Consider the following 27624-nt stretch of genomic DNA (forward strand, 5'->3'; position numbering starts at 1 on the left):
TCAATTGGTTCTATAGGAAAGAACCAGAGAGATACCAAAATACTGAGCTCAGAGGAGAGAATCTTAGTGAGGCATATGTAGCAAGAAGGAGACTTGTTACTACAGGGGTTTTGTTGAAGATCACAAAGGAAATTCCATAGAGGATGTGGGTAGAATTGCTAAGTAATGAAGGAAGCTGATAAGACTTTCTAAGTGAAATAAGAGGTGGTCAAAACCAAGCATTTCATTGTGATCAAAATACAAGAGGACAGTTGTGTTCTTACAATATGCAGACGAGTTGAAGCCTAGAAGGAGTAGAGATAAGTGCCCAAAAGAGGTTCCAGAGATAGAGAACCAAGGGCTTGCCAAAATATCAAGTACAGAGGAAAGCTAGGTGAGGTAAGTGGCGACAGGGAGGACTTGATGTTGCAGAGGCTTTAATGTAGCTCATAGTAAGCGAGTAAGGAGCTCATGAAAATAGAGATGGAGAAGAAGATGAATATTGATAGTCATAGCAGAGGTTCCAAGGAAGACCACAGCAGAAGAAAAGTGAAGAAGGAGGATGCCGAGACAAATGGAAAGAGAATGAATCAGGAGAAAATTGACAAGGAAATTTCTGAGATGAAAGAACAACTCAATGTATTAAGGAGGATACTGGAGGAAAGCCAAAGAGAAGGTTGGGTCTTGAGGAAAAATGCAGTAAAGTGGCATAAGTTACAAAGAAGGCTACAACAAAAGCAAGTAAAGTGGTTGATGTAAAAACTTAGAGAAGCTGATTTAGAAATGGAAGCTTCTATTTTTGAACCATAGCAGGGTGAAGTTCTGGGTGAAGAAAAAGGAATTCTTGATGATTTTCTAAATTGTTGGACAAATGCAGACCAGCGGAAGAATGTAAAACCTTATATTGTTGAATCTAATAATTTTGATGTGATTACAATTTTTTCAAAGGATAAGCAATATTTTGAAGCTATCAAAAGTATGTAAGAGTATCTTTCAGAAGATAAAAACTCTGAAGTAAATAATGATGGATAATGTCTCTTGAATGAGAAAAGTAGTGAATTATTGCAGCAGAAAGAATTGAGTAATACATTGATGTTTGAAGACGTGGCAACACGGGATAAATTTCTTGTGAAAGGAGATGAAATTCAGTCTGAAGAACTGATATATGAAGCAACAATTGAGACTGTTGATCCTTGTAATTTCCAAACTGGTAATTTGTGTATAAATGTAGGAATCATAAGTAGTGATGAAATACTTATGAAGTGTCACAGAGAAATTGAGTTGCTAGAGTATTTACTGGGAAATTCATATTATGACAGTGTGATTGTAGAGGAAGGAGTTCACTATAGTGGAGAAGTTCAAAAAGACATCATTAGAGCAGATGATATGGAGGGGAGACTAAATGATAGTCTTGAGAGTACATTAGAGAATTCTTTAAAGAGGTTGAATCAACATACCAATGTGCTGATAGAAGAGGAGAAATCAAAGCAGCATACTGAAGTGTTGCCAAAGGAAGAAGAGGCACTGAGGCCTTATGTTTTTTATTTTAATAATTTTTTTGTCAGTGCAAGTTTAGTTGCAGGTGTTGGAGGAAATTTGGCACAGAAGAGCAGCCAAGTAAAGATGGTAGAAGAGGATTCTATGGAAGAATTTAATCCATGGAACAGAGATGTTCAATTGCTGGAGAGAATGTTGGAAAGTCAAGATTCATTGCAGAAAGAGATAACCATGAAAAAGGGTAAGGATGAAACGAAGGCAAAAAAAGTAAGAATGAGAGAAAAAGTAAGATTAAGAGTAAGAATTCGACAACTTCAAAGAGAAGAACAACAATTTGAAGAGTTAGTTAACATCAGCAACAACATGAAACAAAGAGAAAGAGGTAACAGTAAGTGGCAGAGTATGGACCAGTCCAAGGATGTGCTGGAAATGGAGGTTTAAGAATTATGGCAGTTGATGATGAAACAGTCCATATGGAGAAGAATGATAGCAGGAAGGATGATCAATCAGAACTTGAACCTGATTGACAAGGAGAGGAATATGAAATAGAAGACAGTAGACATACAGCAACAACAAAGGTGCAAAGCGCTCAGACAACTACAAACTAAATTTTGGGACCCTGGAGGTTTTCTATCAACATATGAAGACACATGATTAGGAGATCATGAATGTTTTCTACTTTGGGAGTCTGATGTTGTCATAGAAATTTTTGTGCCTTACAGCTATAAGCATGAAATGTCCATAATCTAAGGGATCCAAAGTCCCTAAACATGTTGTTCCTACCCCTAGAGGAAAAAGGCCAACAAACCACAGCAATTCACAGAAGTTCTCCACCAGAAACTGCTCAAAAACAAGTCAATTCAGGATCAATTCAGAGGCTCCACTAGCTGTCTGCGCTGAAATGCAGAGATTACACTGGCTAGGTGCACTGCAACGCAGGTAGAAGCACTACCAGGGTGCGCTGAGCGGGAAGTGACAAATGGCAAGTTCATTCAATGAGGTGGAAAGACCCTGGAAGCTTCCAGAATCTTCTCCAATGACACTTGCCTCAATGAATTCGACTAGTGATGAGTAAGAGGCTCTTAGTCTCCAAGTGGAAGCAAGAACTGACAGAGGGAGAGGACACTAGTCAGATCTCAAGCTGACTCATCCTCTATCCAAACATCTATATATGGATCTCTCCTCCATGAGATCCAGGAGGCTGGAATTTTGTTATTGCAAAGAATTGTTGTTGGTTTGAGATTGGAATCATTGGGTGCTTAATGCTTTGAAGGGGGGTGAAGATAGGAATTTCATTTGCTGGGAAGGAGATGCTGGATTGGAGCCCTCTTGGTTGTATCTCCTCCTGAACCTTGTTATTCATCAATAAAGATATCTTGGTTTCTCCTATATGCTGATGTGTCTTGGATGTATGATTGCATTAGTGTATTTGGTTTATTTCTAATCCTGAACTAGTTATGAATATGAATCTATGTCTTTGTGTAGTGTTCTCCTCTTGTGATCTTGCAGGAACCTATTGAAGCTGGGTGAGCGAGAAGGCAAGTGGCTGAGAACTCTCAAAGAGAAGAGGAAACCAGATCGAGGGACAAACGGAAGACACCGGTTAGTCCATCCATCTCTCTTCATTCTTAATTCATAAAGGAAGAATACTAGAATAGTTGTTTCTGTTTGTTGCTAAGGCACTGTCACACCTTAGGTGGATAGGATCGTCCTGCATAGGCATTTTTCCCCACAACAAATTGGCGATTCCGCTGGGGAAATCTGTTTAGTCATTTTATTTGTGTCTCTATCATTGTTTGTTTCATAGACTCAAGAGCAGCAATCGAACTGCATCTGCTATTTTCAGATGCAAAGTAGACAGCTGCTGCTTTGATCCAATCACTGGATTTGTCTATGATCTGAACAATGGACTCACAAATGATTTGATGATCCTTTGTGATAGATCTTAGTCCTCCTTCAAAGCATCCCTTTGATTGTACCTTGCTTGTTGCTTTGATTTGGCCTGAAACTGTAGATTAAATAGGAAACTGTAACCCAGAACCCAGAAACAACTCTCGTTTCTGCTTCAGCGCAGACTCTGTGAAGAGGTTCTACATTTCAACGCAGGTCCCGTGAAGGCTACCTGCACTGAATGTCAAAACCTCTGTGTTGGGGGTGCGCTGATCCAGTTAGGCCTTGTGCAGCTGGGGTTCTCTGCTCTGTTTTGCCTTGTTTTGATCTCTGATTTTTTGCAGCCTGTAACCAGCATAGGTACCTGTCTGATAACCCCTTTTCTCTGCTTAAATTTCGCCTCCTTTTGTACAAAAATACTGTGAGTGTTTTTATGTGTTTGTGGCGTCATTTACAGTTTTCCTTTGCAAGAGTGAAATAGTCATCCTGTAGCCCTTGATTCAGATCTGTTCATTGTGATCTTAGGAGAGAGTTCATTGGCTGTTTACAGTTGATTATACATTTACTTTTGCTTTTGGTTTGAGTTTGTCTCTTTTAAGTGTCGAAACAAGTGTTCATTTCGAAAGTCGTAAAGTGTTGTATTCTCTTCTACCCTTTCTGATTTCGAAAAAGTAAACTTGTTTGTATTTTTCATTTAAAAGCAAATTCAAAGTTCTACAAAAAACTTTCTTTTTAGGCATCAATATTAAGAGAGCGGAAAACAAACACTTGCATTGTTCATTTGCATCTTGATAGTTTGCATGCTTGATTTAGGAAAAGTGCATTTAGAGTGTGTTGATTGCTCTTTGAGAAAAGATGGTGTCTTTCTTTTCCCTTTGTAGCTAGGATTTTCATTGTTGAAAAGATATAAAAGCTTGCTTATCATCTTTAGACTGCATTTAGGAATTGTATCATACATCTCGTGGTGATCCAAAAGGCAAACTTCTAAGAAAGATCAACCTAAAATAAATTGAATGAACTTAACAACGCTTTGTAACTTAACGCACAACATAGAGGTCTAGGCTAGAGACGTGTTCCGGCGTCGTAAAGCCTGGTGACTGTCGATCTCGCTGATGGTGGGTGATTCCTCCTGAGGGACGATAGCGCCAGTATGGATTGTGCTCCCACGTACCGTCGAGTATATATTGGGAGACCCATATAGACATAAAACCTTTATCCTTAGGAAGCCGTGTCGACCGCCCTACTGATCGCAATGCACTGAACACAGCATTCAGGAAGATTGACCGCCCATACCTTAAAAAGTATTATGTGGTTTTGCGAAAAGTTTGGCACACCCTCTACCTAGAACTCCAGAGCAGTTCCTTTTGGCCTTTTTCAGACTCTATAACGGAAAAAGTCCATCCGAGCATTTGTCACTTCGGGTTCGTTAAAACATCGAAGGAGACTAGAGTCATCTTTAGCTTTTTCTCAACTCTTTAAAATTGAAAAAGAAAGTTGTGTCTAAAGCGTCGTTAAAATTTATTTTAAACGGAACAATCACCCCTTCTTCCTGCGTTGATCTTTAGGTTGAGAAAATGGAGCACACCAACCAAGGAATTCCCCTTGGTGGAAATCCTAGTCCCTTCTCCTCTTGGGGAGATGTTGGTGCGCCCCATATGGCCACATTGTTGCTTCCAGGACTGACAATTGGCTTGCCGGTCTGGCTCTTCTCAACCAATGTCATTCAGAACACCACTATTCCTGAACAGTCAAATCAACAGTTAGACCAGACTAGAGTTACCCACCAGCCTTCTACTTCATCTAATTCTTCCTCTCCTCCTTCCTCTTCGCTTGACGGAACTGGTAAAACAAAAAACCAAGTTCCTAAGGAGAAGAAGGAAAAGAAGAAGAAAGAGAAGAAGAAGAAGGAGCCAAAAGCGACTGGGGGCAGACAAGTGTCGTCTGACAAAAATCCACACACAGCACTGACTAGGCCTAGATCGCCATGTTTCATATGTAAGGGAGACCACTTCCATAGAGATTGTCCCTGCATCCCTCGGATACTAAGGGACTGGTCTCCCCGTTTGCACAATTCGGTGGCATCAACCTCTGATAGCCATGTTGACAGCACACCGTCAACTAGTGAAAGTGAAGCCACAAGACAGAGAGGGAAAACTAGATTTCCCTGCAAACTGTGTGAAGGCGACCATGCCATCCACCGTTGTCCCTTCTTAGATGAGGCTAAAAGAGTTTTGGAAGATCGCCCGGTTTTACCAGTGCGACTTCCTCCTGGATATCAAAAGCTCCTGCCAAGTCCTTCACCAGTTGAGAACCCGGCTGGCCCGCTCAGGTGGTCAGCCGAAGCACCTATCATTGAGGATGAACCGTCCGAATCCATACCTGACGAAAGTCAAAAGGTCGAGGCGGCAGTTGACCCGGTCTTGCCTTCAGAGGTTCTATCTTCGAATGATACCATCGCAGAAGAGAATAAAGACGACACCGTCCAAATTCTCTTCATCAACACAGACTCCAACGAACAAGGGAGAAATTTGCCCATTCCTTTATCGCAGGAAGGAACTTCGTCAGAGTCATACCCGGCCGTATATTCGGTCCCACCACCAAGCAACCTAGTTGTCTCGTTCGACTGGAACCAACTAGGCAGGCCCCGTTTGCCAGCAAGCATACCATTCAGAATTATCGTCCAAATATACAGAATGGTAATGGTTGGCACCATCATTGATGAGGGGGCATCTGTGAGTATCCTTTCCTCTATTGCTTGGAAAGCATTTGGTTCGCCAGCGCTTTTTCCTGAAATGAGAAATCTGACAGGCTTTGATAAAGGAACCAGTCGACCTTTAGGGATCCTCCCCAATGTGCCTATCACATTGAAAGGGAAGACCGTTCAAATGAACGTGATGGTCGTTCAAGGAGCCTTGGATTATAACCTACTCCTTGGACGAGACTATATATATTGCATGGGAGCCATCGTCTCCTCACTCTTTAGAGTAATGTGTTTTCCGCACGAAGGAAGAGTGGTCAGGCTCGTGGACCAACTTTCATTTCCCGGATCACGCATCACAAATAGTCATATACCATCCCTAAATGGTCTCTTCACGCAAGAAATGTCTCAACCCATGGTCCGTCCTCCCGATGAGCGCGAGTAATTCGGAGGGATATGACTGGAACCCAGGGGGCATGCGTCCTGGTCTGCTTTGGCAGGAAAACTTTGGGTATAGGGTAGGTTTCCGCGGGAGAATATGACTAGTCTGTACCCCGCCAATGCTGGAAGAGGGTTATTCTAGAATAAGATTCTTTTGTCAAAGTTATGTGAGTTGACAGATGGAGTCTCTTACCTTTGTCTATTTCGGTAGATATCGCCGAAGAAGTGTTTTGTTTGAAAGATTAATGAGACAATCTTTGGGTAACCTGAAAGAGGTAGGCCTCTCCCGGTGAAACAAATGTTTTATTGGACTAAGAAGGGGTAACCTTGAAATCGTACTTTATGCCTGGGGGCATGCAAACCTTTTGGAGTGCAAGCAAGGGGCGGCTATTTATTTTTTAAATTTTTAGGTCCTCCCTTTAAACCTGTAGGTCTAACCCTTTAAACTCGTAGGATCAGTCGTTTCCGAACTTGCATAACGAAAGGATCCGGAGCAAAGCTTTGTAAGATCTAAGCTAAATAAAAAATAGCATCCTCAATGAGACATTCTTATCATATGACTGGATTAATCAAGCAGTTTTAGCACACAGTTCATGCTCGTTAAAAAATAAACGCAAGATCCGAGCAGTTTTAGCACATAGTTCATGCTCGTTAAAAAATAAACATAAGACTGAGCAGTGTTTTTCCGCGTTTAAGCTCATTAAAAAATGAACTATCTTTCGGTAAATAACCACTGTGAATGTAACATTATCAGCCACTAAAGCCTTGGTCGTGTTTGCACCGTCACCTCCACTTTTCCATTGGCCGATCATTCACCTCCATATGATTGTTTACCCATTTTGAGGAACAGCTGCGAAGAGTGATTTCACTAGCCATCCTTGTGACACTGCCGTGATTGGAAAATTCCAACCCGTACCTGGAATCAGCTGCTAACCCGTTTTATCACTCGTTCCTCAAAAGACGAGTCTTCTTTAAGCTCTTTTCACCTGACTCATAAAATATGAAAAGATTGCCGAGTTTTGGCCTTCCAGCTCGTTAAAGCGACCGGAAGTGCTATCCCTCCTCTAGATTTTAATCTTTTTGGACCTGAGGGATTATTGCACAAAAAGATCGAGCGCTTGTTTTGTTCGGCTCGTTAAAACTATCGAAAACTCATCCCTTCTGTATTGTTTTATACTTTTTCGGACTTAAGGGATTAGATGACGAAAAAGGACTTTCGGAGTTGACTTTATGTACCTTTTCAGACCCTCTAAAAATGAAAAGGACCGAGTTATCTTTGTCGTTAGACTCGTTAAAAACATTAAATAGCGACAAACTTGTCTTTAGACGAGAACGAGTTTCACTATCGCTAGGCTTGTTAAAACATAGCGATGGGCTTGCCCGAAGGGCAAGTTATAGAACAAGCATATGTTATCCTCCTCAAGCTTGACAAAAATAAAGAGGTACTGATCAGCAATGACTAGGGAAAAATTGGGAGAAACTCAAGAAAACTTTGATGGTAGCAAGTCGCTCTTGAACATGACACTTTTCCTCCGCACCACAGTCGGGTTGGGTTGTTTCATTCACCGGTCACATCACCATGGTCTCCCCATACCATCCATATTTGGGGTAATTCTACCGATCCATCGCATAAGTGTCGCCATATGTTCAAGAGAAGTCGTTCAGAGAAGTCAACTGTGTCCCATCCACTGCCATACATTATCCTTCATCCTTTCATGATCGCCACCCTGAATCATATGTCATCAGATCGTTTCCACCTCCATCAAAATCATTTGCTCCGTTCCGTGTCACTGATGTGGGATTCATTAAGGCCCTCCTTTGGCGGATCACTTCTTGTCGACATCAGCTCATTATCCAAGAAGTTGATCTAGGAACAACCCCTTCAGTACTTTGAAGCTTGCATGCCTCAATGGCAAGTTTCTCACTTCCGGCGACAGGTATACATCAATGACCATCGACCGAAAGATTTTGCGTGGTGTTCGACGCCAAGTCCTTTATTCACACCACGTGAATTGTACTGCAGTACCTTGAGGGTCATTATCATTATCGGTGATTCCTCTCGCGCTTGTTAACGGATTACCTCATTGGCCGGTAATCAAGCGATGTCTTTCCATGTTCGACTTCAAAACAATTCTCACATGGATTGACTTGTACTTAGAGAGAAGATCGGATGAGATTGAAGACCCCGGATCTCGTTTCATCCATCCGGGCTGCGATATATATTCAGGAAAAATAAAAACATTGACATGTACATCATTGGAGCAGATAATCATCCTACCCAAAGGATGATAATTTCATCAAAATTATCAGTCTACCATCAGACGATTGTCTGTTCTATGTACAGAAAAATGAATTTATAAAGCTGAGCATGGGAATGCCCGCCTCAGCTAGATCATGAAAGCAGTATGAAAAATAATGTATTGTATTGTATCTTATTACAGGTCTCCTCCCAGCATTGAAAGAACTTCGGATCCTCCTCATAAAGCATTTCACCCGATAAACGGCCTCATACTTTAGGGGGAAACTGTTATAGAAATTTTTGTGCCTTACAGCTATAAGCATGAAATGTCCATAATCTAAGGGATCCAAAGTCCCTAAACATGTTGTTCCTACCCCTAGAGGAACAAGGCCAACAAACCACAGCAATTCACAGAAGTCCTCCACCAGAAACTGCTCAAAAACAAGTCAATTCAGGATCAATTCAGAGGCTCCACTAGCTGTCTGCGCTGAAATGCATAGATTACACTGGCTAGGTGCACTGCAACGCAGGTAGAAGCACTACCAGGGTGCGCTAAGCGGGAGGTGACAAATGGCAAGTTCATTCAACGAGGTGGAAAGACCCTGGAAGCTTCCAGAATCTTCTCCAATGAAACTTGCCTCAATGAATTCGACTAGTGATGAGTAAGAGGCTCTTAGTCTCTAAGTGGAAGCAAGAACTAACAGAGGGAGAGGACACTAGTCAGATCTCAAGCTGACTCATCCTCTCTCCAAACATCTATATATGGATCTCTCCTCCATGAGATCCAGGAGGCTGGAATTTTGTTATTGCAAAGAATTGCTATTGGTTTGAGATTGGAATCATTGGGTGCTTAATGCTTTGAAGGGGGGTGAAGATAGGAATTTCATTTGTTGGGAAGGAGATGCTGGATTGGAGCCCTCTTGGTTGTATCTCCTCCTGAACCTTGTTATTCATCAATAAAGCTATCTTGGTTTCTCCTATATGCTGATGTGTCTTTGATGTATGATTGCATTAGTGTATTTGGTTTATTTCTAATCCTGAACTAGTTATGAATATGAATATATGTCTTTGTGTAGTGTTCTCCTCTTGTGATCTTGCAGGAACCTGTTGAAGCTGGGCGAGCAAGAAGGCAAGTGGCTGAGAACTCTCAAAGAGAAGAGAAACCGGATCGAGGGACAAACGGAAGACACCGGTTAGTCCATCCATCTCTCTTCATTCTTAATTCATAAAGGAAGAATACTAGAATAGTTGTTTCTGTTTTTTGCTAAGGCACTGTCACACCTTAGGTGGATAGGATCGTCCTACATAGGCATTTTCCCCCACAACAGATGCAGAAGCATTCACCTTAGAAGAATCATTGTATTTTAGTGCACATAGGGGGTCTTGTGTTTTAAGGAATTTGGTTTCCTAAGTGTTGAATTAATGTAATTATTAAGGTTTTGAGTGATTTTAATGAGAGAATCTAGAATAGGGATTTAATTAAGTATAGTGAGGCACATTTGTAAATGTTCTCAAATGTTGGAAAACATGAGAGTCAAGATAGTTGAGAGATTTGAGAATCAGTTGTAAATCTTAGATTAGGAGTTGGTTTCATGATTTGTGGATTAAAGAGGATCCTTAGAGATAAAGATGAGATTTTAGGATTTTGTTGAGAAGTTTATGGATCTAAACCAGGAATTGGTTATAGAATCCTTTTGTATAAATGTAAGCCTAAAAGGCATAGTCAAGGGTTAGCTAGTTAGTCAGGTTAGATAGTTAGAGGTTGTGAGTTAAAGGTTTGATTGTAAGCCTACGGGCAGGTAGGAATACAGAGGCCACTGATTGGAATACCGGGCCAGAGAGAGAGACTCTTATGTAAATACTTGTTTATTAATACAAAAAACTCGATTTGAGTTCATGTGTGTGTATTGAGTATTTGAGATAGAGATTGTGTATGATCTTAAGTTATTTTATGTAACATAGGTTGCAAGTGTAGAATCAGAAGGAAAAATACAGAGAGGAGTAACAGAGAGGTGTTATGGCTTTATACACACTGACAGTACAAGAGGAAGCCTTTAATGTTTACAGTGAGGTGAAGGAAGCATAAAGACACGACCGGAATTAAGCTCAAGAGGAAGTTGTGATGCAGGACATCTAAAAACAAAAAACCCTGAAGTAAACACGAAACCATAGAGAACTTTGAGAAACCATGTAAAGGTCAAAGGAATGAAGTAACGATGAATGGGAACCATCAAATCCTTGAGATCGATTAATATTAATGTCGGAAGAAAATGACGAAGGAGTAGATCTGAATCGTCAAACCGACATATCCATTAGATCGACGGTGATTAGAAGCTGCGGGAGGTAGGAGTGAACAGATTTCTTAATATTGGTTGAAGCTCCGCACTCACTCTTAGTCGTCGATCTCATATTCAACCTTTTAGATCATAGTCAACTACAGGGGGTTAAGGTGTTTTTAAACCATGTGCTAGTTGAAGACCTGCAGGTCATAGATTTGATGACCTCGTATATCCGACAGATATCGGGTCATAAAGTGATCGAACGTTAATCTCATAACGGACCCAAGAATTTATAGATTAAGGATTTATAATCCTTGTTGGCTCCATAAGAGCAGGTAAACGTCGCGCAAGATTCCGAGCGATATCGTTATTGACCATTGGATCAAGTGTGTCTTCATCAAACGGTGTAGGATCACCCAGCAGCTCTGTTGATCGCGGAAGACATCAACCGTCGGATTAAAGGTAAGATCGACGGAGGAGATTGAAGCTGATAAGGCTTGGGAAAGAGCAGACCCAAAAGTTTATCAACACGAGTTTAAATTTATTTGGGTTACGGAGGATGGATGGAGATCTCACAATAGTCATTGATCATATGGAGTGAAATCAATGGTGGAGAGTGAACCTGAATAAGGTAAGCATCGGTAAATGTGCAAAGGCTGAGGGAAGGTGAAAAGGTAAGTTTACGTGTGTTTTATGTGTATTTCTATTATACGAAGGTTATAATAGAAATAAAGTGGATTAATGTATTTTGGGTTAAATCGGGTTCAACCAAAGTTAACCATGGGATGGTTAAATGAGTGGATGTTAAGAATTAACCAGAGGGTTAAGTAATAAGAGTTAAGGATTAATTAACGTTTAATTGAAGGTGGAGTATAAAGTCCCAATGGAAAGTTTAAGGAAGGTTTATTCTATATAAAGTCAAATGAAACGTTTCCACATGAGATTAAATGAAGGGGCCTTAAAACTTAATTAAGAACATTAAACCTTGATTTAAGAAGATTTTCACCAAGAATCAGGTGATTAAGGCTTGGGACCAGTGACATGCAGTTTTATTTGCATAATGTGGGTAAAGTCGGCTTAGGCTGGCATCAAAAAGGCTAGTGCTTATCACTTCCGATTGCCTCTGTATGTAGTTGAGACAAATTTTTGAAGATTTTTCTTCACGCATTTCAGGAATATAATTACGAAAAGGTGTGTGATCAGTTAGATTAATTGTGTAGGATGGAAGGTGAGACATTGGATATGTTTTATGTTAGATTAAAATTAATTTTAATGCAAATTCGATCCAAATATTTTCCTTCTCAATTATAATTAATTGGATGGTTCAGGAATTTAGTGTATCTGTCTTATGATAACTATCATGAACCACAAAGTATATCCTTCATTGATAGTGATATTCTTGCTCGAAATGACAATTTAGACTCTTTGAAAATTGAAATTACAAATGATAATGCTAGAAATGCTCCAAATTTACATAATGTTGATCAAGTAGAATTTCAACAAGATGGACAATCTATTAACAGTAATCAGTAACAATTAAATCAACAGCAATTAAATCAACCAGATAATATTGGCAATGCTAACTCTACTATTGAAATTAATTCACAATATGATAATAATAAATTTCAAATGATGGAGCAACTCAACAACAATTTGCAAATCGATAAAATACATGAAGAATCTAAATTGTCTATTTTGGAAAATCGGAAATCATCCATGCATAGAGAAACCTTAAAGTATACATCTTCAACTTCCTATTTTTCTCTCTACCTTGATATTTTTAACCATATTAATTCAATTCATGATCAAGGTAGTCCCTTTAAATTCAAATGTAATTTTAAACAGAGGAAATGATATTAATAATAAATTATTAAAAATGATAGAGAAAAATCAATCAGTAATTCAATTAATAAACCTAAATATTCTCTTAACTTGATAGTCAATCACTTCCCTGGTTTTGATTTATTTAATTCAGAGGAAAGGAACACTTATGAACTTACTTATGATGATGGCTTGGAAAATGAAAGCATTCAACCTCTTTTCTCTTCGGAAGTGATTTTGTTTGATTCCTTAGGTGAATCTATTTTGGAAGATAAAGAGAATTTCAATCAAGAATTTATTCCGGTCCATTCTAATTTTCAAACATTCAATTATCATATTAATTTTGGTATTCAAGAAACTATCCTGATTTTTAATTCCTACGATGATGAAATGCTCTTTTTCGATCATCAGCTTGAAAACTTCCCATTCCCGCAAAAGAAAGAAAACAACGAGTTTAATTTTATAATTTCTATTGATGCTTTTGGGAAATAAATCTTCACAAATGAATCTCAACCATGTTGTACCATTATTTGTGTTGGAAATCATACTGAGAGGGGGGTTGAATCAGTATTATCAAATTCTTTTCAATATGCCTTCCAGATTTATACTTTAATTTATTCTTCAGATTTGTATGTCAGTATATAATAATGAACAAGAACAAGAAAAATAGACAAGCACACCAAAGAACACCAGATATAAGGTGGAAACCCAATGTGGGTGAAAACCACCTGCTGCAATATGTCTCTATCTTCTTTCAATTAGAAACTTCTTTTACAAGGATTTTGTACTGGTGCAGTCCTTTACCAGTACGCAGGCTGCAACCTGCAGAGAGCTACAACTCTCTCTCGTTTTCCAGTCTCTCCTAGAAGGGAGCTACAACCTCCTTTGCTCTTCTACTTCTTAAAGGACCACGTTTCATTAATTTTCAGACTGGATCCAAGAAGATCAAATAATCATCAAGTACATGCAAATCACCCAATCTCCTTATACAATCAACCAATGAATCACCCAACTTCTCAGAATGCTGTAAACAAAAAGTGATACCAGAAATCTAAACCCAGAACTCTGCAACAATAGATAAAAGACAGCCAACAAATGTTTCAAGACAGGTCCGCAACTTCACTGATATAACCTTGCGGATATCCGCAGACTTTCTATGCCTGAACTGCACAGATCTGAACTGTATCCTTCTGCTGCTCTGCATACCACCGTACCTTCCCCTTCTCCTGAACTGCGTACCTCAACTCAGATACGCACTGCACTGTGTGTCTGACCACGTACCTCCACACTGTTCCTTCTGTGCCTCTGCGTATCTCTGCACTTTGCTTTCTTCTGCACTGCGTACCTTGCACTGCACCTTTTGTTGTGCTGCGTACCCCCGCACTGCGTCTTCTCCTGCACTACGTACCCCCGCACCTACGCCGTGGATCACCTGCGAATCTCTGATTAGGGCCAAATTAACAGTCCTCCAATGTGCCACAGTCAATCAGATCCACAGATCTGATCATGCGCCCGAGAGTTCAAGACTTATCAATAGATTCGTCTTAAGATTTCTCCTTGATTTAGATCTAGCTTTGTAAAACCAAACACCCAAAATTTCAGATCTTAAGATATTCAATTTTCACGAGTATCTTGCCAAGTGATCTCCTTCCCCTTTTTATAGTCAAACCCTTATCCACACCATGGGACAAAACCATCAAAAATCAATACAAGGGATCCAACCCGGGGTTCAATAAATTAGATCCTATACCAGGGGCCAAAACCATAGGATCGGAAAAGACGGGCTAAATACCAAGGGCCAAACATAGGATACCCCATGTGAGCGCGCTTCTATGCATTGGAGTGAGTGAACTAGGGGACTGCACCTTATGAACGATGAACCTGCAGGTATGTCCGCACTCCCTGGACGGCGAACCTGTGGGTCCGCCCCTTTTGAACGATGCACCTACGAACCTCTTATTTTCCATCATTTTAAGAGCCTGAATAGAGATTTGCCACTTGAGTGAGTTGCCATCAAGTACAACACCTGTACCATAGAGCCAAACCAGAATCATAATGCCATCAATCTCCCCCTTTGGACTTGATGGCAACCTCAAGATCCTCATCGTCATTCTCCCCCTTTGACATCAAGGGCGAAGGGTTATGCTCCCCCTAAGACCATGGTTAATTATTTGATCATGCTCCCCCTGACGATAAACCAGATCTCCAAACCATAATCCACCATACACCATAAGAGAAAGAGATAGAGACATATTGCAGCAATATTTAGATCAGCATCCATGTTCTCCTTCTGTGCTACCATAATGCCAGCAATGCATTATATGTGCTCCTCCTGAACCTGTGCCATTCGATCTTCGACCAATCCATAAGCTAGCAAATGTACGCGTATACCCCATATGAAACTTGCGTACAACCAACACTCTCTGAAACAAATGAGATTCAACAACAAGATGATACATCAACAACCCCCAGCTTTTGCCTTGGTGTGCTCGTCATAGATAGATGCACTAATGGCATCCACTTGTGGTTCTGTGTTTTGATACCACTTCCTTTCGGTCGTGCTGGTTGAAGCACTCTTCACGGAACCTATTCATCTATTGCTCTTGCTTCCATTAGTGCATAGACAGAGTTTGATAAGCCGTATGTTCCTATAAAGATAGGATAGGCATGACAACCTTTCTTTTTCCTCTTGACCAGTACTTTGTTAAAGTCGAACTGGATGGCCTGATATGTGATCTCTTGGATTAACAGTATGTCTGGGACATGCTTCGCAAGGTGTGAGGTGCTTTCGTTGCCCCATATATTCTGATGTAGGTTTCCTTTTCATCTATGTACTAGTCTCCCATGGCGTCTAGGACTTTCAAATCTGCCTCTAAGATTCTGGGATATTTCCTCCCCCTCCAGCGATATAGATTGATCTCCCCTGCCTATCCCTCGATAAGAAATATACCTCTCCCTCGCCCTTAGGTACGATGGCCCACATGGATGGAAGGGAATGGAGGTAAGGAATAAAGGAAATTAAGGAAGAGCAATATATCAAGTGTAGGCATGCAAGTGTAGGCAAGCACTCGAGCTTACCGAAGACCTTCTTAGGCTCGGGAGCAATCTCCATCCTTTCACTAGGGAGCTAGTCATATCATGTAACGTGAGTCTCCATATTCTCAGGTGGAACGCCAAGATATGGACAGTTTGAGCCCAAACTAATAAGTCCCGCATAAGAGTGGGAAAGAGGCAAGAAGGTGACTTCTCAAGTAGAAAATGGCATCGAGTTGATCAGGGCTAAAGGTAAGGGCTAAAGGAATGGGATAAAGGCTATCAGGGAAGGACAGGGCTAATATGACTAGCAAGAAATAGATTCATTTACATTAAAGAAGTGGTTCTGTCTCCCTGAAAGTCTAGGAAAGTAATTGGTCCAGTGAATAAGAAAATAGGGTTTTCGTTAAGGAAAGGTTCGAGTACAAGCCACGCTGTACAAGCCATCGAGTACAAGCCTCGGAATTCTGTCGCATTCCGGTTCAGGACCTTCGGCAGAAATACGTGGATTGCTTATCTTATCTTGTTGGCTTGCTAACCAGTGAAGTGGGAAGGAAGGATTTGTCTTTCTGTCTCCCTGACTTTCAGGTGGAAGAGATAGATGGGTGGAAGAGGTGGGCCCATAAAGCCAGTAGAGACCTGCCAGTAGCCGGTAGAGACATGCCAGTAGAGACAGATAAAGGTGGGCCATCCCAGTAGATACATACGGGAGAAGGTCATGTGCGGTAATGTGTGGTGCAGTTAGTTCCCATCCTGTAGATCGATTTGCTAAAGTAGATCGAGTTGCTCTTACCTAACCTTACCTAACCTTGCCTTCTTTCTTACCCACTCTTTCCCACTCTTTCCCAATCGTTCATACAAAAAGACTACTTACCCAAATACTATCACACATACACACACTAACACACGGTCACATTCCGATTCAGGACCTTCAGGCACGGGGTGTCGTTCCTTCCATTCATTCCTACTCTTTCCGACTCTTTCCCACACCTTACCTAACCTTTATATTCAAGAAGTTTCCTTCCCCTAATGTTTCCTTCCCCAGCTTACCTATAATAGGAGGGCTTGTTCCCTACTAGTGCTACTAGGTCGCGTTCTTTACTTCCCCAGCCTACCTATGTATTCTAATTATGATATTGTTGCATTTCCCAGCCTACCTTCCTTCCCCAGCCTACCATGGATGGTATGATATTGTTGCCTACCATGGATGGAATGTTGCCTTCCTATGTCTTATAATTAAGATATTCAGGACATCGCCCTCTCGCCCAATCGCCCTCTTACTGGGCAAATGGGGGCATATGGGCTAGTGGGGGCATATGGTCAAGGCTCGCTTGCTAGCATGGTCTCGCTTGCTGGCATGGTATTTATATTAGTTCCCATCCTTTAGTTCCCATCCTTATGACTTGCGTTCCCACTCTGGCGTATCATATTTATGATCCAATCTCAAGCCAGATTGAACTCGTGGCCATTGAATGCACTCTTAATATAACGGACTACCCAGGGTGCAAAAGCAGGCTCGACCAAAAGGGAGAGGGCATCTTTGTCCTCATTCCAATCTCAATCGTTTGCTCAGCATCCAACCAAATGATAGGTGATTGATCGCTTCACAGCCCTAGCCTTCCATAGATTCTGCCAGCTCGAGTTACGCTTAGCAACAGTGGAATACTTCCGGTTCATTTCCCTCACCTTCGATTGAGGCACGCCATTCACACAGCAGGTAAGCTACCCAGTTTTGAATTCAGTATTATTGAATAGTGAAAAGCGGGAATTCTCTTTGGTTGAAGCGCTAATCGAATGGGTCAGCTTGAGGCTGATGAGCATGAGGGGGAGCACTCATTCTATGGGCCACTTCTTGAGGCATCTGACTTAGGGCTCCAGTATTCGATGCCTGTCTCTGACTTCTTCTTATTTTATCCCTCAGGATGTCGAGGGGATCTATAAGTGGGAGGCTCTTGGAAAGCTGTGACCCAAAGAGATTTCAAGGTGGAGTCATGGGAGGTAGCCCCACCAGATATACTAGCAAGCTCTTCTAAGGCCTCTGGGGCATGGCCCTGGATGAGTGGATTCTGCGGATCAGTGTCCTCACCTTGGGTAGAAGAGGCACCTCCAGACTCTCAACACTTTCCAGCTATCTGCTGCTCTGAGGGTGTGTCAATCCGGGCCTTCTTAGAACTTGCAGCTTCGACCTCCTCCTCTTCTCTCTTTCTTGTCATTTCTGCTCCTTGGGTCAGGGCCACATCCCCGACCTCATCATGCTGTATGACTTCCTCCACCTGAGTGCTGCTCGTCCCTCCTACCTCTTCCAATCCTTTCTCCTGCTGCTCTATCCTATGCTCCTCTTCTTGCCCTACAGCCTCCTGATGATACTCTACAAGCTGCCTATATAGAGCCTTTTCTATCCAAAGCTACATCTAAGGTCATCAGTCACTATATTTTAGTACAACGCCATGTGCCAAGCGAGCCCATCCAAAGACAGCATATCCATAGATAGTTGACATACCCAATCCGACCGGCGATGATGACCTGTAGCATCATACATAATAGATCCGTACGCCAATCTAAGACAGGCTGTACCAAATCAAAAATGCCTAATATGAAAGTGACTCTATATGAGAGTTAGTATGTTCTAAAAACGCTATCTAGTCTGTCTTAAGGGTCATATGCCATAAGCAATTGACCCATAGCTTCCCCGTTCTAATGGCCTCTCCTAAGAAATTGAGAAATGCAAATCAAAGGCACTTTGAAAGGGTCATTGCTCGCAGTAGGAAAGGAGATAACACCTGTAGTTTCATATATTGATCCCCTGAAATAGACACCCATTTACCCAATACACGCCCGTGTACTCCCATCAGATTGAGGAAACTCACCCCGATGAGCGCCCGTGAACTAATTCCCAGCGACATTTGAGAAATTCCCATCTCACGCCCGTGCACTCCCAATATACTACCATAGAAAACTGTAGAGCGTACACATGTTTCAATTACACACCCCGCTATCTGACACCAGCCACTATGAAAGCCTGACCCATGTGACAAGAGCCTGTACAAAGCACGTGTCAGCCAAGACAAACAAACGTGAGCTACGTCCGGGAGAATCAATCATGACTGAGAGCCGCAATGCTCCCCCAAACATATCATCATTATAAAGCGTAATACCCACCGGGCTTACCATCATGAGAACGAAAGCATGACCGACACCGAAAAAGACATCATGCAAGTATAAAGTGCGATGTCCCCGCTCCCTTAGAAACTGACAAACTCATGCATCTACTAATCCACTCCATGCCACTTAGGAATAAAGAGCCTCAATGCAGATTGGTTAATAACTAGCAGTACAGGAAGCATCCATCCAAACCACTAGATCGAAAGCAAGCTTCAGATTCTCTAGTTGCCTGAGTGGAAGTATTTGACTACCATTATCTAAATTAGACTTGTGCTCATTGAGTTTCAAAGCCAATTTATGGAGGTGCATATCCAATTGCTGTGCCATGGGATAGATGATATGGTTGCTGCTATGTGTTTTGTATGGTAGGTGCTCTCGGGGCGGGGTCTCGTAAGGGGTGGTTTCCTCAGTCAGGCGAGTGGCTTTCGCCCTGTAGCTTTTCTAATGGTGTTTGTTCCAACCAACGTCAATCTGTCATATCTGGCCAGTGTTCGGTTTGTCATTTCAAGTGTGCCCGTGAAAATGATGCCCTATCTTTTTTGGGGGCCACCCTATCTTTTTTGAAACAACGTGCTCCATTATCGGGTCCGTATCTGCTACATGAATGAGTTTCTGAACAATAGTGGCATTTGCTCTCATCCCTAGGGCGTTTCTTTTTATGTGTGTTATGGGGTGAAGTCCTCTTAATGGCATTGGAGCGAGTTGTGTGAGGTAGTAGTGCCTGGTAGGGTTTCTATTGTCCGGGCTCCGGTCACTGCCTATATATGTGTTCCCTGTGGTTCTTTCCCTCCTTATGTGATGTATGTGCTAATGCTCAAATAGGTGTAGCTGCGGATTTGATGAGATAGACAAGCTAAAAGGTTCTCCACGGGTCGACCAGGCAGGCATGTAGTTAGATCTGAAGTAGGCGCTTCTAGAGTGGCCATAGGTCCGTAACGTACTGGTAAACAAGCCACCATACTGTTATGAAACCAGCGCAAGAAAAGATAGAAAAGATAGATCAACGCCTTAGAATTCAGCCTCTTCGAGGGGGCAACCTCCTATACATTACATAAATGAACAATTCTTTGATGATACAAATGAAAAGACCTCCTTTCTATATATAGGAGTCTAAGGGGTCATAACATAATCAGAGCCAACATAACAATAATAATGAAAGGGCACAATAATAACAATAGTGGGCTTCTATGGGGCACATTAGTAACAATATGGGCACTGCATGGGTACATCAATATAATAAGTGGGTTGTACTAATAACAATAAGGGGTTACACTAGTAGTATAGGGGCCTAACATGTCCCTCTCCTTCAAAAAGCATTGTTCTCAACGCTTGAGTAGTTCTTGATGCTTCTGTATAAAATTCTTGTCCTCCCATGTGGAATCTTCAGCGGGTAAGTTCTTCCACTTGATGAGATACTCTGAAATTGATCGATTTCGTAGCTGTCAGGTTCTTGTTTCTGTGACTGCTCTAGGTTCCAATATGATTTTTCCTTCCTTTTCAATATCTGGCAATATTGTTTGAATTGGGATCTTTTTCAACTTTTGAATAAGTGGCCATACTTCTTTGTCCTTCTTCCATTCATCCCTTGCTTTATTTATCCAACCTAGTTGGATAATAGAAATAGCACAAAACAATGCTTCCACATCCTCATCCTTGAAGAGTCTTCCCATTCGGTAAGGTCACCTTTTTTTAAGTGCATGTAGTATTGCCAAAATTTCCTTCTCATAAATAGCTTGCTTTAGATGTAGCAGTAAAAATACCCAACCGCCTACATCAAAAAATTTTTCACTATGATGTTGTTCTACCTGTTGTTTCATTTGATTTTGCACTGAAGTGGCGCTATCCTTTAAAAGTTGGAGAACTTGTTGTTGATGCTCGATGTGATATTTCACCGCTTGAAGCTTTTTCTTCTTGATATGTCCTTCTATATTTATAGTTTGAGGAGTGGTAATTTCTTCCAATCCTTTACAAGATATGGTCGGATTCATTTCTTGACGCTCGATGTGATTTTTCACTTCTTGAACATTTTTCTTCTTGATATGTCCTTCTGTCTTGCTAGTTTGAGGAGTGGTAATTCCGACCAGTGAATTACAAGATATGGTTGGATTCATTTCTTCTTTATTGATGTGATGTTTCACTTCTTGCACCTTTTTCTTCTTGATATTTCCTTCTATCTTGAGAGTTTGAGGAGTGGTCATTCTTGCCAATAGTTTACAAGATATGTTATGATTCATTTCTTCTTTCTCTGGGGTCGGGTCCTGGCATATATCCTCTTCTTTTGATGTTTCTTGATCCTTTTCTTCCTCCTCTTCATACTCTATGTAAAATAATTTCTTCTCATCACACTTATGACCTTTAGTGCATTTGCTATCACAATTGTAACAAAGCCCTTTTTCTATTTTTTCTTCCAATTTTTGTGGTGTAACATTTGTAGGTTGTGGAAGGCTAGGATGAACAACACGTCCATCTTTATAGTTGTGAGGGGTAGACTTCATTGTTGCCATAATTTTACTTTCAACTATGTCACAAAGCCCTTTTACTCTTTCCAATTGTTGTGGTGTTGCTCTAAAGAAGGTGTTGCTCTTTGTATCCTCATAATGTGCTATCATTTCCTCCGTGAGAATTGACCACGTAACAAGTTTTTTACGAGAACAAAGCCCTTTATACCATAAAAATTGATCTGGTTCTAAATATGAAGATGCAATACATATCTTTTGTAACAGTGGTACACCATGTAGATCAAAATATTGCTCCATCTAAAGTATCCAATTTACCGGATCCTTGCCATCAAATTTCCTCATCTTGCTTTTTCTTGATTTTAGGACCTCAAAATTGAAACGACTGTAACTCTGTACTTGCGGATATTTAAGTTCTGAAATTACTACCTGTAGTAGCCCTCTTTTTCCTCTTTCCAATGCCACCATTCTAATCCAAATTGGATTCTCCAAAAAAGAGTTATGCACAATCTCCCAAGCTGACCTGATTATAGACCTTTCTAGAAGAGTGAACTTGTATTAAGTGCCACGTGTCAATTTTTTGACCTTTGGCTCTGAAAACGATATACAAGAAACTATAGTTCGTCCTCTTTCTATACCTTCTTACGAAATTTCAATCCAATGCTCAGACAGAAAGTTATGACTATTTTCCCCAGGTCACCTGTTTGGAATGTAATTCAGGAGTCTGCAAAAAGACCAACTTCCTCAGATCATATCTCCGCAAATATAGCGTGAAAAGCTCTGAAATTCGGACCCAAGGTTCAGCATGATTTCTTCTCAAATGGTTTTTTTTGCAACTTCTGAAACGTCACAGAAAAAAAGTTATAGCGAAAATGCCACGATGACCTGTTTGGAGCACGAAACCCTAGAATCCAAAGCTCTAATACCAAATGTTATGAAACTAGCTCTAGAAAAGATAGATCAACACCTTAGAATTCAACCTCTTCGAGGGGGCAACCTCCTTTACATTACATAAATGAACAATTCTTTGATGATACAAATGAAAAGACCTCCTTTCTATATATAGGAGTCTAAGGGGTCATAACATAATCAGAGCCGACATAACAATAATAATGTAAGGGCACAATAATAATAATAGTGAGCTTCTATGGGGCACATTAGTAACAATATGGGCACTGCATGGGTACATCAATATAATAAGTGGGTTGTACTAATAACAATAAGGGGTTACACTAGTAGTATAGGGGCCTAACACATACCCAATCCATATAGCTAACCCAACGAATCCAGTCATATAATCCAGCAGCCGGTAGTCCCAGGTATGCGGTGACCTACCTCCCTATCCTACAGTTCCAGTCATCAGGTCAAGCCAACAGGTCTGGCCAACAGCTGTTCTAGTCAGCGATTATCTACCGTAAGCCCAAAAGCCCATGCAGGTTAACTTCTTGTTATTCCAACAGCTAGCATTCCACCTTCGATCCTTCACTCCGAATCTCCCCAAGCATACTACTGAACACCCCTAACAATCTACACCGGAGGCACTATAATGATGGCCTACCGGATGTCGCACTATAACTTGATCTCTTACCCTTCGCAAACCCATAACCTCCTGTTATCCCGCGTTTTGGGTGGAAATAATAGCAAGTCCTTTATCAAGCCAAAAGACAAGCTGCTATTGGTTCTGGCTATCGATTACTACCAGCTCTGGATCATGCATTCCAGCCTGGAAAAGACCATGGCATTAGGGAGCAAGCATTCCATCAATGTACCAGCGGAGCCATGACCGAAACCATACATGTAGTCATTAGCGCTAGATCTTACCTACATTGAATGAAACAAAGAAGAGGGCCTTTTCCCCTCTGAGGTCCGCCGCATCACTTGATGGAACCTAATTTCTTTCTGAATCAAAGATAGAATCTTCTCTCTTTTTGGTTTTTGGCCAACTCCCTACGCCTTATGGCTGCTATTATTGCCTGGATTCACCTCGATCGAACATGACTGAAATAGGCGGTGAAAAAGGACCATGATGAATGTCAATTTGCTTTTCGAAATTGTGACAAATGGTAGGTGCTCCTGACAGCAACGGTACGGAACATACTAGCGTGTTCCATATCGTGAAACAAGAGTTCAATGGATGGTAGGTGCTCATGCAGCTGACCATTTGATAAATGAGTAGATGGTGCTTCGGAGTTGGACCAGTGAGCTATTAGCTATCTTGAAAGGATGATTTCCCGAGCCTACCTTCCGGTTGTCATTGCCCGAGAACTACCTTACAAGACTATGTCCGACCCTGGTGGGGACAAGCCCAAAACGAGGTGTACTATGAGGTGTACTAAGGGGTTGTTTCACTTTGGGTTTTCTATCTCTTTTTGTTCCCCTAACCGGACCATAGTGGAATGGGTAACAAATGTTAGGTGCTCGTGACAGCGATGGGGGTACGGGTTGATACGTTCCATATCGATCGAGCATTCCTAGAATATGCATCAAATGCTAGTTACCATAGATAAGACTATGAATTCAGGCTGGTGACTCATAGTCCATTCCGTCGCAAAGTGGTGTTCCTTCTTCGGCTTTTGTCTCTCAAGCGTCCTAGTATACTAAGAACTAGTTCACCTGTGTCGGTTTGAGTCTAGGGTTACTACGCCCTCCCAATGCTTCGTTTTTTCTGGAAGTTGAACCTTGAATGCCAGATTCACTTTTTTGTCGATTCATTCAATCACGAGATGGGCCTGTTGGGTGGGAGATCCTATGGGTCAAAGGTGTCCCTGCCAAGGCTTTTAGTGCTCTTCTGCATCCTGATCCCTACAAGCATGTGCATCCTCCCATGCATCCAATGATTCTTCTTGGCATTTCCATTAGGCCCCATCCATCGGGACCACACCCAAAATGAGGTGCACTACACCAGATTTCACTTGGGTTTTTCCATATCTTTGGTCCACCCTCCCCAATGAATTCATTCTGTAGTAAAATGAATGATCTTCATGCAAAATCAGAATTGTTGTATACCTCTTTTTTCACCCCATTCTGCTTACTCCAGTAAGCCAATAGCTTACTCAAGTATGGAAGTGATAACCTTGTCTTATCTGGTCGGGCTCTCAAGAATATCTCAAAGGGAGGACCGGCAGGGTGCGTAAGCACGCTCAACTAATAAGGCCGCCATCGGCTCTACTGATAAGGAGAGGAAAGCCCTTCCACTATATTAATAAGAAGGGGCCCTCCCGCTCCGCTCTCACTCGCTGGCGAAGTCCAATGGCGAAGTCCAACGGCTGAGTCCATCCAGCATGGGAAAGCCAGTCATTTATAGGGTGGAAAGCCTATCTAAGGTGGGCTATAGATGAGTGACAAATCTATAGATTAGTGACAAATCTGTGGGCATCCAGTGCGCTATCTAGCTAGTCTATCCATTATAGGCCGGTCATTCGTGGGCCTTGTATTAGCTAGTCATTCGTAAAGCCAGTCATTCGTTAGTCATTCTCTCTAACCGGTCTAACACCCTTCACCCTTCACAACTGGGGTTATCCCCTTCACACATTGATCTATCATCAATCTATCTCGTACATCAATCTATCATCAAGGTTTCTGAGAAAGGGACTGGCTCTCGTATCTGTAACTGATTAGCCTAGTTATTGAAATGTTGATGAGCCGTTGATGAACCCTTCACCCTTCCATCCATTTGGGCAAGGGAAGGAGATCATCTCTTTATCTCTTCATTTTGACCTCCGATGCCCAAGAAGGGTAGAGGTAGCATACTTGTGGTATGGCTTGATGAGCCTGTCGGGGAAGGGTCTCTGATGAGCTCCCCCCGGAGGTAGACTTGATTGAGAAGGATAGAGTGATACATTTTGGTTGCGACTTGTTACATGAACTACTACCCAAAGAGTTTGAGCGGCGTTTGGCCGCTCTTTTAGGGGGAGGATAGCCACTCCTGAGGCATGTGTTTTCTATGGATCGAACAATATCTCCATTTATGCCAAACTAATTAGCGGGCGTCGAGAGACGAAAGCCGGCTCGCTTTATTGGTTTCGGTTCGACCATTATATAAGGGGGGGGCATCTCTATTCTTATTCATGTCACCGAATACACCCCAATATTTAGGCCAATAATTGAGCTGTTTCATTCTCATTCTTTATATATGTCATTACGCTTTAGCAAAGACAGACACAACTCCATAGATGTTTCTTATTTAGACCCCGCTCCTTATCGCAGGTCTCCCCTCGGTCAACTGCTTTTGGCCTTCGATGGGTGAATGCTTTACGGCTTGGCTGGCTCGCACTTCTCCCTATGGATGTATCCCTTCTGGTTTTCACCTTGATCTCCTCACCCTGACAGGAAAGCAATAACGAATATTTGTCAGGCGAGCCATCCTTCCTTACCAACTCCACCCCTGCCCTTGGTATTGGCTGGTATTGGAACCAACTCCACCCTGGAATTGAACCCTACCTATTGCTATTGGAACCACTAAACCAACACCTGGTATTGGAGAAACCTGAACCCTGACTAAACCCATTTATGCGCCTAAAGGTCCTCGACCAAGAAAGAAACCTCGATCGAATGAAAAGGTCATTTATGCTTTAGGTCAAGGAAGAGGTCGCGCTTATGGATAGGTCAAGGGAGAGGTCATTGTAGCGCGAGCATATTACATTCATATTACATATGTAATATGATCGATAGGTTAGGTCTAGGTCAATTCTGATTTCTTGTGATTCTGATTCGACATCCTCCAACCAACCGGTCATGAATCACCCGCATTCAGGTCAAACTGATTTCTTGCGTGATCGATCATATTACATATGTCATTTTGATCCCGGTCATGAGATAACGCATGTTGGTCACCAGCTATGATGGTGGTGTTATGAGCTACGCTGGTGGTGTGATGGTGAAACCAAATAGACCTGAAGTCGGTTGAGTGCTCGATCTGGCAATCAAGCGTAAATGACCTGTCCCGATCAATCAAGCGTCAATGTCCTCGACCAATCCAACATGGATGGACTTCTCTCCTGTCGATCTGGGATTCATGCAAGTCATTCTTATTACTGAAATGAGAGAATTGTTATTAAATGGTATAGAGATGGACTACTAGCTGGATCACTAGGGACAGAATGCATGGTGGTATTGCCCTACCCCAGTGGTAACCCAATGCTTGTGAGAATAGGTATCGAAAGCTAGGCAGTCCAGTGAGAATCTCATTCCAGTGGGTAAGCCAGTTATACACTTCTCCAGATTCATGCGGGACTGATAGATGCTGGCTGGATGGTGACATTGGATTTTCCAGATTGTTGTCGCTGCTACCGATGCCTCCCTACTTAGCATTGTCCCTGTCTCTATCTCTATCCCTGCTTACTTATGCGGGCTCTGCACCAAGCTATTGACTGACTGTGGGCAATGGCCTTGAAACTATTGGTTTTGGATTTGTATCTCCAACAAGGTGAACCACTGCCTATGTCCTTGCCTACTGTGCCTCTGTACCCACCTTTGTCTCTGCGAGATCAACAGGATATGCTTCCACTCCAGCTGTGAACTTGGATTCTGGTTTTCTCACCTTTGGTGCTAGATCAACAGAAGCAACTGCTTCATTGACTAAACCAACTGGATCTATAGGGGAACTGGATCATGATGATGATCATCAGACTCTTCACCATGATCACTAAGGTTAGAAGAATCTCGATCTCTAAACTCAGTATCTGGATCTAGCTTTCGAAAGACAGAATCTGGCTCTGTAAGGTATGCTGATAGGCAATTTGGTTATGGGTAAGCTACTGGATATGCCCATTTCCCTACGTGTGCTTCAAAAATAGAATCTACTACCTTCTATATGATGATGATGATGATGATGATGATGGTTAACGTCCACTGAGACCAAATTGATCTATTGGACCTATAATTTCTTAATTTCTAATTGTCTGGCTCCTCGTCTTTCTTGGCGAGATTGGTGATGTAGCTTTCTTTTTCTTCTCTACAGTCTTCCAACTTTCTTTATCTTGTATCTCTTTCATCTCTTCTGGTTCTTGGGACATTGGTGTCCTAGCTTCGCGATCTATTGTTTTCGTCCTTTTCGAAATAGTCGAAGAATAAGTTTGGTCTAGGAGATCTGCTTTGCTGTTAAATGAAGATTTATTTTGTGCATTATTC

This window comes from Pinus tabuliformis, chromosome J, assembly GCF_031772625.1.
Source record: "Pinus tabuliformis cultivar Carrire ecotype Pingquan chromosome J, CPIR1, whole genome shotgun sequence".
NCBI classification, from domain to species: domain Eukaryota; kingdom Viridiplantae; phylum Streptophyta; class Pinopsida; order Pinales; family Pinaceae; genus Pinus; species Pinus tabuliformis.